The following is a 16557-nucleotide window of genomic DNA, read 5'->3' on the forward strand; positions in this document are numbered from 1 at the left end:
CTTAGTCCTAACATTCTATCTTCTACAGTTCCCGAGATCACAGCGTTTATGCGGACAGATGGACTCTACAAGAAGCGATTTAAAGTTGTGTGGTGTGTTTTTGGTTCTGCTCTTCTTAGGCATTCGTGTAAGAATTAAAAATTAAGAAATTGATTTTATATATTTTGATAATAAAATCGATTTAACTTCTTATAAATCTTTCAACCTTTTTTAATAAAAACTTTAAATTAACTCGTCTTCTTTCCTTTAAAATAAATTTAATGTATTCATATTAGGAAATGTTAAACAATTAAATAGTCATTAATTTGTCGAAAGCTTTGCTGTTATTTAAAGAGATCATCACACTATTTGTTTAGTCAATATAAGTATGTAACTTGATGATAAGAGGCCTTGACAAAGAGTCCTGCCACATATTGGCTTCTCGCTTTCTCATAGCTGTTGGACGGAAACATCCAGTTAATATACGACACTTGGAATCTTTGTGAGTAGCTTTCAGAGAAAGATATATAGAACTCTTCGGAGTCAGTAAGGTTTCGCTCTCCTGGTGTCATTCGCTTCTTTTTTTTTTTAAATGTATAAGTATAAATAGAAGCTTCCTCAGCTCAACCACCTACAGTTCTTCATTGATCGCACATGTGAAAGGTTGTTAACGCCTTGAGCATCTGAGTAAGGGCGTGCATAGAAAAGTAAGAATTGGTAGATTTTTTCTAAAAGTGTGCCTTTAGTTCATACCCGTGACTCCATGGCAAGTGTACTTTTATTGATACCTTAATGCCAACGAAAATGTCTACAGACGTACGTAAAGAACATAAGAAATAGTGAATAAGTGAATAGCAAGATAAAAGTTTGTAATGGAAGACAAGTAAGTAAAATACTTGATCAACCATAAATATAAACGAAATAATTCGAATTCCCTGTTGTTACATTGTGAAAGCAAAACGAGGATATAAACACTATTTAAAGTTCTTAGCGTTCAATGAACTCTCACAAACAACCGAAACCCGACTTGGTTCCCTGCCCAGTAACTCAAAACTTGTTAAACCTCTTTTTGATTTTGGTTTTATTTTAACTCACCCATACGCTTCTAACTGCCTCTTGTTATTAATGGATTCGCGGTCGTAAATGGTCTGGGATCACGAAGAATAATTTAAAATAATTTGACACCAAATAAACAAACCGGTTTATATTAGCTAAATAATTATTTGTTTTGAAAAGAAAATAAGTTGAAGAAAAAATATTAGTATGGTAACAAAACGAGTTAAAAAATAGTATTCTTATGTCAATAGTCTCTTATGCTTAATAAAAATAGATTCATAAATCAGAAATACTCGACCTAGCTCACAATTATTTAGAAAAAACTGAACAATTTATTTATTCATAGTTAAGAACCAAAGCAACAAGGATAATCAGCAATGGCAACATAGGATTTATATTACGTGAGTAAGACATCATTATTTTATTTTATTTGAACAAACAATTATTTGGATAACGTTTGGCACTGTAAAAGATAAAACAATTAGATTTTTGATGTAATTGTATACTTAATATATAAAAAACTGGGCTTTACCGAATTAAAAAAATTAATGATTACTTACAACGAAACTATATTTTATTGCATAGTATTTATAGTTAATTTTTCGACTGTTAATATATCACTGTTAACTTCCATAGAGTTAAGTGATATAGTTTTATCAAATTACTAGAGGGCCCGCTATTGATCGAAGAATAATAAGAAAGGGTTTCTATTCAGATCTTTTATGCACAGATGTGCGCGTTGCCAACACATTCAATTCAGTATGAGTTGAGTAAATTGAAGGAGCGTTATTATGTATGTATGACAAATAACGCAATATAAATTACTGCTTCGTTCACGGGAACAAAACAACATCAACACTCGCGACTTTGCTCGCACGGCAGCGAACACAAAAATAAATGCCGTGGCTCCCTTTGCAGTCGAGTCTAACTTTTTTTTCTGGCTCCCTTTCAGTTGCCCACGCTAAAATTGTGTATGTATGCGTACACACGCATTGAACGTTTTCAATGCTTGCTTAGCGAGCTTGCATTTAAAATAGGTTGCAGGTGGAATTAAAAAATTAAAATACCCATACGAATCAGACATTTTTTTTCTGATTTAAAAAAAAAAACTTCAAGTCTCTAAGACATGTGGTTTGGCCATGGCTGTGATATATCAGTCAGTCATTGAGGGCAAAGCATTTTATATATTATATATAGATAAACAAAATTAAATGTTTACAAAAATTAGTGTATACCAATTAGTGTACACTGTTTACCGAGTAAAGCATTTCACGATTAACAAGAGAGAACGCTATAGTCGAGTTCCCTGACTATCTGATACCCGTTACTCAGCTAGTGGAAGTGCGAAGGAGAGTCTTCAACACTGACGGTTTGAGGGCGTTAGAGTGGGCGTGGCAACAAGTTTTTTGGCAAATCGATAGAAATTTAAAAGACTAATACAAAAATGACAAAATATAAAAACATTTTTCAAAAGTGTGGGCGTGGCAGCTTTGGTCGGTTTTTTCAAAAGTGTAGGGGGTGGTAGTTTTGGCCGGTTTGTGGGCGTCAGAGTGAGCGTGGCAACATGAATCGACAAACTATGTCTCTGGAGAATCAATAGAAAATGGATGATCAAAAGAAAATGTCAAAATTTCTCCTTTCCATTGTCACTATCTGAGCAACGGGTATCTGATAGTCGAGGATCTCGACTATACCGCTTTATCTTGATTTTAATCATACAGTTCTGAAATCGGTATACACAAATTTTTTTAAACATATCATTTCAGTTTTAATTTGATAATTCTATATCAATTAGCTTTCTTAGAATCAGTTACTAGATTCGTTGAAAAGTATGTAACAGGCAGAAGGAAGCGTTTCTCACCATATAAAGTGTTAATATTCTTGATCAGGATCAATAGCCGAGTCGATCTGGCCATGTCCGTCTGCCTGTCCGTCCATATGAACATCCAGATCTCAGGAAGTTTAACAGCTAGAAGGTTAAGATTCAGAATGCAAACTCTAGAGACATAGACACAGCGCAGGTTTGGCCATGTTGGCACGCCCACTCCAACGACCACAAACCGCCCAAAACTGCCACGCCCACATTTTTGAAAAAATTTCTTGATTTTTTAAATTTTTTTATTAGTCTAGAAAATTTCTATCGATTTGCCAAAAAGAGTTTTGCCACGCCCACTCTAACGACCACAAACTGCCCAAAACTGCCACGCCCACAATTTTGAAAAATGTTTTGATATTTTTTCATTTTTAGTCTATTAGTCTTATAAATTTCTATCGATTTGCCAAAAAAACTTTTTGCTACGCCCACTCTAACGCCCACAAACCGACCAAAACTGCCACGCCCACACTTTTAAAAAATGTTTTGATATTTTTTCATTTTTGAATTTGACTTGTACATTTCTATCGATTTGCCAAAAAACTTTTTGACACGACCACTCTAACGCCCACAAACCGACCAAAGCTGCCACGCCCACACTTTTGAAAAATGTTTTTATATATTGCCATTTTTGTATTAGTCTTTTAAATTTTGATCGATTTGCCAAAAAACGTTTTCACACGCCCACTCTAACGCCCTCAAACCGTCAGTGTTGAAGACTCTCCTTCGCACTTCCACTAGCTGAGTAACGGGTATCAGATAGTCGGGGAACTCGACTATAGTGTTCTCGCTTTTTTTTTTTCATGTCAAAAAAGTGATGTATACCGAGTAAACCGATGTATGTTGCAGAAAGTAAAAGAGTTTTGTTAATGTGACTGTTAATGTGCGAGAAGAAATTTCGAAATTCTTTTGACAAATAATAATAATAATAATAGAATTAAAAAAAATTAAGTGCTAGGCATGCAAATATTGTGCGTTACAGTGGCACAGACTTTGTTGGCATGTTCATAGAAGTTTTCAGGACAAATATCAATATGAAAAACAAAATTGGGCAGTTTTCTACGATGAGGGATTGGCAGTTTAGTCGTAATATTTTAGCTTTTATAGTTCCATTGATCCCGAAGTTCCCGGACGGAAGGACGGACGGTCAAACGGACATGGCCCGATCGAGTCGGCTAGAGATCGTGATGAAGAATATATATATCTTATAGTCGAAACCCAAATTCTACCTGTTAAATTATTTTTAAGGAATCTAGTATACTGAAGAAAACCAAAAATGCAAACGCAAAAACTGTTCCAATATCACCCACGTAAACAAAGAATGTAGACCCTTAATTAATTAATTGTAAAAACCACCACAATTCCATTGACAAAATACCTTATCTTTATTGAACAAGTAAGAACAAAGCACATACAATACAATACCACAAAACTTACACGCAAAACACTCATAAAGTGTAAAATACGATCGTAGTTTAAAGAAATGCTAAAGCGCATAGAAAATTTTAAAAAGGCATCCATACGCAAAATCTAACTAGCCATTGCTCTTTGAAATGTCAAAAGTACAACAGTTAATAATAACAGTTAATAAGAAACAGCCTACCAACAGCATAAGTCCAGGCCCGGCGACAGGGAATACGGGCCAGGGGGGAAACACCCCATCCCCAACTGTAAAACTAAGGTACAGGATAGGTATCAGCCATAGCTGCAGTGGCTTTCGGCTGAGAAAAAATAAAATATTTTTGGCATAACTATAGAAGTTGGCCAAAAATTATAAAATTTAAAAATCAACCAATTTTTCAAAGGCGGGGGAGCGATAGTTTTGGCAGTAACAGTGGGCGACAACAATTTTTGACATACCGATAGAAAATGTCAATACAGTGTTGGGCGTTTGATAGGGCGTTGCAACACCAGGAAACAAAGTTGCGCTGCGTCTTTGTCTCTGAAATCTGCATCTTTGGCATAACTATAAAAGTAGGCAAAAAATTATAAAATTTTAAAATCAACAAATTTTTCACAGGCGGGGAAGCGATAGTTTTGGCAGTTACAGTGGGCGACAACAATTTTTGACATACCGATAGAAAATGGCAATACAGTGTTGGGCGTTTGATCAGGAATATATATAAGTTAACAAATCACTTGGTTGTTAGTTTAATATTTGATATCTACATTATCCGCTCTCTCGTTGGGGCGAGGGTTTAAATTAAAATGTCGAGACTGTTAAGCCCCGGAGTACAAAATTAGACTAACTTAAAGAGCAACCCGTTTCCCAGCTTGAGGCCTCTGCCTCGCTGCAGCGCAGTCTCCGAAGCTCCAGCATTCCGATATCCGACCGGGCTCCGGGCAATTGCCCTTGGAATGCGCGATCAGCACTTTCTCCAATGCGCGTGCAAGCCACTGGACATGGTGGCCTGCAATTCGGCAGTTTCTCTCCGCTAGAACCGCCTGTGCTAACTTCTTCCCCTTTCAAGTGGTCGCCGTCCCGGTGACCTGCTAGCTCCACATCAGTGCCAGTTTTGTTCGCCTCCTGACCTTCAGGTGGTGGTATCCGAGCTAGACGGTAGAGCACAGTAGGAAGGCGATGAGTACGGCGAGTGAGTTGCTGAGGAGGGAGCCTGAAGTTAGTTCTTCTCTATGTGGTGGAGGTTCCTCAAACTTAACTCGTGGAGAAATAAGAGACTCTGCCGGTTCTGGTGGGCCGTAAAGTTGACCGTGGCCATGGCCAAGACAGCGGGTTTCTTTTTCGAGTTTCCCAGGTGGTTGATGAACCAGGTTCCTGTGAGTGCCACTCTATCGGAATAGGTTACCAGGTGGGTTCCTGATACCTTTTGCTCTCGTCCTTGACCGTCGGTTACGGCGTCGTTTATGATCAGGGTGCCGTGGTCAACTATGGTGACCCGGAAGCGTGAAACAGTGAGCAATAGCTCCGGAAATTATCTGCTGGGCGCAGGTGCCGCTTTGGAGCTCCCTGCAGAAAGTCGCACCGACTGTCGTCCTGCATTGGCCGATGGTGATGTTTCGTGTCGGGCATTCAGCTACCAGGTTAGGATATTTTATGGCGCCGAACTGGGAAGACAGTTATCTTTTTACACCTAAGCTTAGGACTAGGAAATTTAATGAGGAAATGTCAAGTTTCAGAATTTTGGAAAACATTAATGCTACTTCTATTCTATTACGCTAATGTCATTAGGCTGTCCGTCTTTTAATTCGCCAATATCAGAGTCGTCCAGTATCGCTGGACTTGCAACGTTAAGTTTAGCTAGGGTTAGGTCCATTAAAATATTCTCAAGATCTGTAATTACAATCCTAAAGTCGGGGTTACCGGCGATAACTTTTAGTGCAGTCCCCATTAAATTTATGCTCCTAGTATTTTTATGGTGAAATTTTACGGTTGTGATCAACTTGCGAATATGTGTCAGGTCCGTCATTATAGCCGTTGCCCTGTGGTCGTCCGTAAATGTCCTCGTCATCGTTTCTGTCTGGTCAGCGTAGTCTTCATAAGTCGTCATGTTCGTCGAGTGCTGTAGGTGTCCTCTCTTATTCCAAGCTTTTATGCTGTGCTTGTTGAATTTTCTCGCTGATTTTTTTTTCCCGAATTCTACTGGTGTTGAGTGTATTATTTCTATTGGTTTTTTGTCCGTTACCAAATGTATGGTTCTATTATACCTGGCAGTTGATAATAGAACTAGCTCTGTAGTGTCGTTTATCCCTTTTTCAGGCACCGGGCTATTTCCGCGAGTGTACTGTGAAACCGTTCTACTTGTCCGTTGGAAGTGCTATGTAAAGGTGGCGCGTTTGTGATAGAAATGTTAAATCAGTCCTCCTCAACAATTTTAATTGTTTCTGAATTTAGTGACCTTTCGTTGTCGCAATAGATGGTTTATATGTTTGGAAAAAACTTGGCTTTATTTAATATTGGTTACTTTACGTCCACGATTGCCCTTGATGCATTTGCTTGTACAATGGCGAATTTGAAAATTTTGTCGATGTGGAGCATTTCTCCAACATAAGAGGGAATTGGCGTCTGTCCGATTTTATGTCGACTATACTGTCGACTATACTTAGCCATAGAACAGATCTTGCAGTTAGATGCCGTTTCCGTTTTTAGGCGAAGCATGTTTGGGAAGAAGTATTCTCGCAAGATCTGTTTCACATTTTTTTGGGATGCGCGATGGACCCTATTGTGTTCGGCTGTGGCGATTTCCCTTTGTTCCGTTTTGTCTGTAATAGCTTGCACCACATGTTTTGAATATCTAAATGTGGTATTTGGGAATGCTTCAATTAGTGAGTGTTGAATAAATGCTAGGATTGGACGCAATGTATTGCATTGACGACTTCCGCATTCACAACATCTTTAATGGTGTTTATAAGGTTTTCCCGGTCGGAGGCACGTGCCTCATTTTGTTTTTAAAGAGAATACGGTTACTCACTGAAGAATTTGTATCTTCTTCTATAATGATCTGATTCCTGAAACAATTAATTGGCTTGTCTGTTGTGTCGATGGTATGGGTCAGTGATTCTTCGCTATGTATTGTGGCTGCGTCTGACTCGTATGTGTCCTTACAAACCGTTTTGCTTTGGCAAGATAATGCGTCTGACTCGTTTGAGTCTTCTAATGCGTTTACGTTCTGACGAGATAACGCGTCTGCCACTAGGTTTTCTTTTCCTGGCGTGTAAATAAGTTTCGCCCCATAGTCTTCGATAATCCCGTTCCAACGTTTTAGCTTCGCATTAGGATTTTTGTCCGAGATGGCGAAAGTGGTTGGTGGTCGGTGTAGACGCGCAATTCTTTTACACCGTATATGTAATTACGAAGGTTGTTAAGCGCCCAAACTATGGCGAGAAGCGCTCGCTCGTTGGTTCCAAAATTTTTTTCGTTATCACGCAGCGTGCGCGATATCATTGTAATTGGGCGCTTGTCTTGGAATAATACCGCTCCAAGTCCGTACCCAGATGCATCCGTCGTTAAGTCGAATGGTTTTTTAAAGTCTGGGTATGAAAGAAGAACATCTTCTGATGCCAGTATCTCTCTTAGCCTCTTAAATGTTGTTTTTTGTTCTTCAGTCATATTGATATTAATTTTTTTTGACTGATACTTGCTTGTTTTCCCGTTTTCTCTTTAAGGATTCCCGTTAGGGGGCCTGCGATTGACGCGAAGTTTTTGATAAAACACCTGTAGTAACTTGCTGAACCCAGAAAATATCTGAGATCAAAAAGAGTTTTTTGGCACGGGGAACTCCTTTATGGCTTGTACCTTTTTTTTGAAAAACTCCGAGGACCCACTGTATGTCTTTGAAATGGTCCTCTTTTGTTTTTGAGAAAATAATAACATCGTCGACATACACGTAGCATATCTTCGAGATTCCTTCTCCTAACACGTCATCTATAGCTCTCTGAAAAATACTTGGGGCGTTCTTAAGCCCGAATGGTAATCTGCAAAACTCAAATTTGCCATTGTTTATCGAGAAAGCTGTTTTTTCTCGGTCTTTCTCTGCTAACTCGATTTGGTGAAAGCCCGCTTTAAGGTCGAGCGTTGAGAAATATTTTGACTCCACATATTTGACAACATAGTCGAAATCGAAGGAATAGGATACCTATCATCCTCGGTTTTTTGGTTCAACTTTCTAAAGTCGTTAACCAACCGTTTCTTTTTTACCCCGTTTTGGTCAAATCCCTTTTTATCTACAACCCAAGTCGGGTTGTTGTAGGGCTATCGGGATGGCCCTATTACGCCATTCGCTAGAAGTTGTTTAACCTCCGCGTTTACAAATTCCGTTACGCCCATGGGGTGCGGGTATGATTTAGAGTATACCGGCTCTCCGTCTGTTTTCACGGTTGCCATTGTATTTATGTTGTATGGTAGGGCTTCATCTGTGTCGGCGAAGGCCCTACAATTTTTATACCCGTTACTCGTAGAGTAAAAGGGTATACTAGATTCGTTGAAAAGTATGAAACAGGCAGATGAAGGCGTTTCCGACCAATAAAGTATATATATTCTTGATCAGGATCAATAGCCGAGTCGATCTGGCCATGTCCGTCTGTCCGTCCGTATGAACGTCGGGATCTCAGGAACTACAAAAGCTAGAAAGTTTAGATTAAGCATACAGACTCCAGAGACATAGAAGCAGCGCAAATTTGTCGATTCATGTTGCCACGCCCACTCTAACGCCCACAAACCGCCCAAATCTGCCACTCCCACACTTTTGAAAAATGTTTTGATATTTTTTCATTTTTGTATTAGTCTTGTAAATTTCTATCAATTTGCCAAAAAACTTGTTGCCACGCCCACTCTAACGCCCACAAACCGCCAAAAACTGTCAGTGTTGAAATTTCTTCTTCGCACATCCACTAGCTGAGTAACGGGTATCAGATAGTCAGGGAACTCGACTATGGCGTTCTCTCTTGTTTGCTATCATATTGTCAAAAGCGGCTTTTATTGCCGGTGGGACGTCCTTGTCGTCTATTTGGATGAGGTTAACGTTGTCGGTTTTGGAGAATTGGATTTTTTCTACCCTGTTACTAGTTTCTAGTATATTTTTGGTAAGGTCGAGTCTTGCATTCACTTGTTTAAGTAAGTCAAGCCCGATGATTCCATCAAAGTCCTTAAGAACTTTAAGTATAACAAAATGTGACCGTACATTAAACAGAGAAATTAGGCACTTTTGTTCTATATGTTCTATATTGTTCTTGTATGGTCATAAATTGTCATAACGCTAAACGGTTTTTCTACTGCCGCAATGCCTTTAAGCCCTGGGCATGGTGCTATATAATTTTTTGAAGTGCCAGTATCAATAAGTAATTTGATTTCCCTCCCTTACCCTAAAAAATTGCATACGTCGTCTGTGTCGAGGTCGTCTCCTATTTGTTCAACCCTCTCATGTGCCACCTGGTTATAGTCTTCCTCTCCTGACCCCTGTTCTGGCATTAAGTTAATTCTTTGTTGAGTCCGTGGGACTGGCCCCTTTGCCAAGTAGCAGGCTGCCTGTATCGAGTTGAGTTATCAACCTCCATTGGTTCTGGTGGCGGCTGCTGGCTCTGGGTGTTTCCCACATACGGACGAGACTGCTGTCTAAGCGAGCCAGTTTGATGATGCAAGTCCTGTGGTTGTGCCGGAAAAACGGCTATTTTCAGTGACGCACGTAAAGCGTCATTTCTGTGTTGTTCATTGAGGACGGCTGCTGTGGCCGCGTCATGTGTCATAACTGTTTTATTTGTTAGAAGCGTTAGCTTCCGTTCTACCTCATCGTAATATTTGAGTAAGGGTAATTCCCCCTGTCTTGATAAACTTAATTCTTATTTAATTACACGTGTCGGAGTCTTTTTTGCGTATGTAAAGTCTAAGCGTGCTATTATCGCATGGAAATTGAACACAGTGTTAAATGAGGCTAGCACGGCGGCCGCTGGGCCTCTAACTTTATTTTTCAGAATTCCGACAGCTTGGTAATGTCGGCTGCTGACTACGTAAGGTTTAAATATGCCGCAGCTGCGGCCTGTCTCCAGAAAACGTAATTTTCTTGTTGCCTGTCAAATTCCGAGACGGATTTTATCATGTCGAGAGGTTCGTTGCACTCGCTTCCTGGTCAAATTTCAATTACGCGGTATATCTGGATTTTTGGAGTTTTGCCTTTAAGCAAATTTAACTCCCCCGCAATGGCGGCTAATTTCTCTTCGAATATCTCTCCCTGCCTTTGGAGCGCACCGGCTATGGCGGCCTCCATTTTTGCAATCTGCTCTGCTTGCATTCGTAACACTTGCTGAATTCCTGAATTCCTATCGTCGAGAATGCGTGTGCAGTCCTATTGGCTTGTTTTTGTACTTTTGTTTCTAAAAGTTTCTTATACTCTTCTAACACTTTCTCGTCTGACGAGGCGTTGTCATTCTCTCTATACATGAAAAAATATCGTTGGTTATATTTTTTTCTCAGTGGGTCTCAGTGAATATAAATATTTACATCTATTTTATTTAAATTTGTTTTTAAATATCGGACGAATTTATTCTTTAGCTATTTTGTGTTGGCAAATCACTTTAGACAAAAAGCACATGTTCATATTTTATCGTCTAGATTTGCGTTTTGCCGACGGCCCCTTGCTGCTGCAGCACCAGCAGCTGTCGTCGCTGCTGCCGTTGCTGCTGCTGCTGCCATTGCAATGGCCAATGCATTGGTATAGGTCAGGTGTTGTCGCTGCTACCGCTGCTGCTTTTCTATGGTGTGGGAAGTCTTGCAGTTCCCCTTTGTTGTTTTGTATGTTTTTACCCGTTACTCGTAGAGTAAAAGGGTATACTAGATTCGTTGAAAAGTATGTAACAGGCAGAAGGAAGCGTTTCCGACCATATAAAGTATATATATTCTTGATCAGGATCAATAGCCGAGTCGATTTGGCCATGTCCGTCTGTCCGTCCGTCTGTCTGTCCGTATGAACGTCGAGATCTCAGGAACTACAAAAGCTAGAAAGTTGAGATTAAGCATACAGACTCCAGGGACAAAGACGCAGTGCAAGTTTGCCGAATCATGCTGCCATGCCCACTCTAACGCCCACAAACCGCCCAAAACTGCCACACCCACATTTTGAAATTTTTTTTAATATTTTTTTATTTTTGTATTGGTTTTATAAATTTCTATCTACTTGTCAAAAAACTTTTTGCCGAGCCCACAAACCGCTCAAAACTGCCACTCCCACACTTTTGAAAAATGTTTTGATATTTTTACATTTTTGTATTAGGCTTGTAAATTTCTATGATTTGCCAAAACACTTTTTGCCACGCCCACTCTAACGCCCACAAACCGCCAAAAACTGTCAGTGTTGAAGACTCTCCTTCGCACTTACACTGGCTGAGTAACGGGTATCAGATAGTCGGGGAACTCGACTACAGCGTTCTCTCTTGTTTTATTTTGTCGTCGTGGCTTGTTTACCGACGGCTTTTGGTTTCTGGTACTGCTGCTGTTGCCGCTGGTACCGCTGCAGCGCGCTGGTATGGGTGTTGCTGCTGTAGCTTCTACCGCTGCTGCTTTTTTCTGGTGTGAGAAGACCTGTAGTTCTCCTTTGTAGTTTTGTATGTGTTAATGTTCTTTTGCACTTGTTTTATTTTTAGTCGCGTGTTGTTGCTGTATTTTCGCTCTTTTTAACACGTCCCTTGGGATCGTTAGTTGGTTGTCGCCAGTTAACAAATCACTTGGTTGGTAGTTTAATATTTGATATCTTTATTCTCTTTATATCTCCCGTTAGGGAGAGGGTTTAAATTGAATTGTCGAGACTGTTAAACCCCGGAGTACAAAATTAGACTAACTTAAAGAGCTACCCGTTTCCTAGCTTGAGGCCTCTGTCTCGCTGCAGCGCAGTCTCCGAAGCGCCAGGTCAGCATTCCGATAACCGGTGTCAGTCACTCGCTCCGCGAGTGCTCCGACCGGGCTCCGGGCAATTGCCCTTGGAATGCGCGATCAGCAGTTCCTCCAATGCGCGTGCAAGCCATCGGAAATGATGGCCTGCAATTCGGCAGTTTCTCTCCGCGAGAACCGCCTGTCTTATACTTTTTAGGGTCGGAAATGCTTCTTTCTACCTGTTACATATTTTCAACGATTTGGTGTACCCTTTTACTCTACAATGCGCGATCAGCAGTTCCTCCAATGCGCGTGCAAGCCATCGGAAATGATGGCCTGCAATTCGGCAGTTTCTCTCCGCGAGAACCGCCTGTCTTATACTTTTTAGGGACGGAAATGCTTCTTTCTACCTGTTACATATTTTCAACGATTTGGTGTACCCTTTTACTCTACAAGCTCCCACCGAACTTCTTAAACATCTAACAACAAAAAAGTGGTATCTTTAAAATGCATACTTAAAATGGGATATATTTTATATGTCATGATAAATAGTATAGAAGTACGTAGTCGATATTTTCGATTAATAAATCTATAAATGAATTAACTTCATTGAATCGATAGCTGCGCAGCGTCTCCTTCAATTTACTTTCGGACGTACACATTACCGTATCATAGCTATACACATCCGGCGATTCGATATATGTAAGTATGTTTAGCGCGTAGCTACGGCAATGCGTTGAGAAAAGTTTAGAGAGGGCTCAAAATAAGAGAACAGACAGACCGAAAGAAAAGAGCATAGGGAAAGAGAAGTGAGGCAGCACTGGAAGTTATCAAGAAGAAAGACCGCTAAAGAATTAAGACACATGTAGCTAAGGTTCTAAAAGCAGAACGTGGCTTATCTAAGGTGCCTTGCAACCACGTCTATCGAGAATAGACCACGGCCTCCCAGTCGACAGTGAGTGTAGCGTTGAGAGAAGTTGATCAGCTCGACGAAAATCAAATCTATCGTTGCTTGCGCTATGCTGTAGCTTCCAGGAGAGTATTAACTTAACAATTTTTCATAAAACTACGAATTAATTCCAACACCTAGTAGTATACTATTTTACTCCACGAATACAAAAAACCGGGTGTATATCGAGTTTGGAAATTGTATAAAAATGTAAAGAATTCAATTAGGTTTCCGCATGTTAGTAGACTACCTATATTATTATACGAGGGTCGTTTGATAAGTCCGTGACTTTTTGAATAAAATATATTTTTTTCGTCAAAGAAGCGTTTTATTTCTCAACATAATCTCCTTTTAGCTCTATACATTTAGTCCAGCGTTTTTCCAATTTTTTTATTCCTTCCAAATAATAGGTTTTCTCAAGGCCCTCAAAATAGTCGTTTGTTTCTGTGATGACCTCTTCATTTGACCCGAATCTCTTACCGCCGAGCCATTTCTTCATGTTTGGAAACAAAAAATAGTCACAGGGGGCTAAATCTGGAGAATATGCTGGATGGGGTAGCAGTTCGTAGCCCAATTTATGAAATTTTGCCATGCTGACTACATACGTGTGCACCCGTGCATTGTCCTGATGGAACAGCACTTTTTTTTTCGCCAAATGCGGTCGTTTCTGCTTCAAATCAATATCGAATCTGTCCAAAAGCTCTGAATAATATTCGCCGGTGATCGTTTTACCCTTTTCAAGGTAATCGATGTGAATGATACCTTGTGCATCCCAAAAAACTGTGGCCATGACCTTGTTGGCCGACAGACCCATCTTGGCCTTCTTTGGTGCACGTTCACCCGGAGAAACCCACTGTCTTGATTGTTCTTTGGTCTCTGGTGTGGTGTGGTGGATCCATGTTTCGTCTACGGTAACGAAACGGCGCAAAAATTCGTTTGGATTGCGGTTGAACATCGCCAAACACTCCTTTGAAATGGTCACACGGTTGCGCTTATGGTCGTGTGTGAGCAATCGCGGCACCCATCGCGCGGAAAGCTTTTTCATGTCCAAATATTCATGTAAAATGTGATGTACCCGTTCAGTTGAGATGCCTACAGCCTCAGCTACCTCACGCACTTTCATTCTCCGATCATCCAATATCATTCCATGGATTTTGTCGACGATTTCTGGCATGACGACCTCTTTTGGGCGACCTGAACGTTCGGCATCACTTGTACTGGTACGACCACAACGGAACTCAGTAAACCATTTCTTAACCATTGAAATTGATGGTGCAGAGTCCCCATAATATTTATCAAGTCTTTCCTTGGTTTCGGTGATGGATTTTTTACGCAAAAAATAATGCTTAATTAGCACACGAAATTCACTTTTTTCCATTTTCGTTAAAATTCACGAGATCGTCTGCTTTCAATGCCTATAAAACGCAAACCAAAAAACGCAGCTTTCTCAAAATTTTACAGTCAGCTGTTAATCGATAACTGCTGACAGGAGCAGTGTTGTATTTAGAGCAGGTGCGCGGCAAATACAAAAAGTCACGGACTTATCAAACGACCCTCGTATATAATCGTCTGATATTGATACATTTTAAGCCGATGGTAAATAATCTGGTGTTTACCGAATTAGAAAGAATTATAATCGAAGCAAACAAAACTGTGATTTTTTTTTTACACCCGTTACTCGCAAAGTAAAAGGGTATACTAGACTATAGACCATATAGAGCATATATATTTTTTATCAGAAATAATAGCCCACTCGATCTGGCCATGTCCGTCCATTTGTCTGACCGTCCGTATGAACGTCGAGATTTCAGTAGACTTCAGAGACACAGGCGCAGCGCAAGTTTGTTGACCCATGTTGCCGACAAACCGCAAAAAACTGTCAGTGTTAAAATTTCGGTTACGATGCTTTTGTCACCAAAAACCTTCCATTTACCGTTCCGTTACCGTTTGTGTGCACAACATTAAAGGAATTCTTTTCTCGCATTTATCGGAATTGCAGCTTCTGGCGGCGTTGTTTCGCGAGAGTGAACCAACGTAGTTAGTTTGGCGGTGAACATTTTCGAAAACTTTCTGCGGCTTTTTAATTTCCAGACCAAAATTATTCATTGTTTCGAGTTAAACTTTATCCACCCTGCGACTGTGCTGCTGCTGATCTTCTAATTCCAAACAAACATTTTCTGATTCCTGAATTGTCTGCTTCTATTGGTTGACGACGGAGCATTACCTCCGTTTTCCGGTGGAACACAGCGAGAGTACAATTCGGCTTAGGTCTATAACTTTTACAATTCCTATCATGTATAAAAGCTGTGTCACAGCCACTTCAAAAATATGTAAACCATTTTGTTCGATCACTCAATTAGTTAAAGTTTGTAAGTTTCTTTAGCTTGTTGATGTAAGCTTGTTAATCAATAATATAATAATGCCTTTACGCTGCGGAAAAATCATCATGTCGCCTGCACAAAAAATATCAATTTCTTAATTTCCAAATTTCACCACGGCTTGTGGGCATTAGAGTGGCCGTAGCCTAAATGTTTTGATAAACCCAAAGAAATGGGCAAGACAAATAATAAAACAAAACAAGAGAGAACGCTATAGTCGAGTTCCCCGACTATCTGATACCCGTTACTCAGCTAGTGGAAGGGAGAAGGAGAGTCTTAAACACAGTTTTTGGCGGTTTGTAGGCGTAATAGTGGGCGTGGCAGAAAGTTTTTTGGCAAATCGATAGAAATTTACAAGACCAACACAAAACATTTTTCAAAAGTGTGGGCGTACCAGCTTTGGGCGGTTTGTGGGCGTTAGAGTGGGCGTGGCAAAAAGTTTTTTGGTAAATCGATAGAAAATAAGAAGACTAATACAAAAATGAAAAAATATCAAAAAAATTTTCAAAAGTGTGGGCGTGGCAGTTTTGGGCGGTTTGTGGGCGTTAGAGTGGGCGTGGCAACATGAATCGCCAAACTTGCGCTGCGTCTATGTCTCTGGAGTCCGCAAGCTTAATCTCAACTTTCTAGCTTTTGTAGTTCCTGAGATCTCAGCGTTCATACGGACGGACAGACAGACGGACGGCCGGACAGACGGACATTGTCATATCGACTCGGCTATTGATCCTGATCAAGAATATATATACTTTATATGGTCGGAAACGCTTCCTTCTGCCTGTTACATACTTTTCAACGAATCTAGTATAGCCTTTTACTCTACGAGTAACGGGTATAAAAAATAAAACTTTTTTCAAATGTGTGTGCATTGCAACTTTTATCGCTTTGTGAGAATTAGAGTGGCGTGGCCAAACTGTTTTTCATATCCCGTAGGAATTTGTTAAGATAAATACTAAAACGAAAAAATCAAAACATTTTCTTTAAAGTGTGGACTTAGCTTAGTATTGTG

At 40.1% G+C, this 16557-nt stretch overlaps 1 protein-coding gene across 7 annotated transcripts in view; it reads left to right on the plus strand.

The window, feature by feature from the left end:
- Positions 1-318: 318 nt before the first annotated feature.
- Positions 319-16557, plus strand: part of LOC120445602 (probable chitinase 10) — a 36312-nt gene continuing 20073 nt past the window's right edge. For 5 of the 7 annotated variants that reach the window (XM_039626101.1, XM_039626105.1, XM_039626106.1 and 2 more), the window contains exons 1-2: positions 627-686; positions 1382-1436. The gene's annotated coding sequence lies outside the window, so the exon portion shown is untranslated. Of the gene's footprint in view, positions 863-1381; positions 1441-16557 lie in introns of all 7 variants that reach the window. The other 2 variants (XM_039626103.2, XM_039626104.1) reach the window with 2 other exon arrangements.

The sequence above is a fragment of the Drosophila santomea genome, chromosome 2R, assembly GCF_016746245.2.
Source record: "Drosophila santomea strain STO CAGO 1482 chromosome 2R, Prin_Dsan_1.1, whole genome shotgun sequence".
In the NCBI taxonomy this organism is placed as follows: domain Eukaryota; kingdom Metazoa; phylum Arthropoda; class Insecta; order Diptera; family Drosophilidae; genus Drosophila; species Drosophila santomea.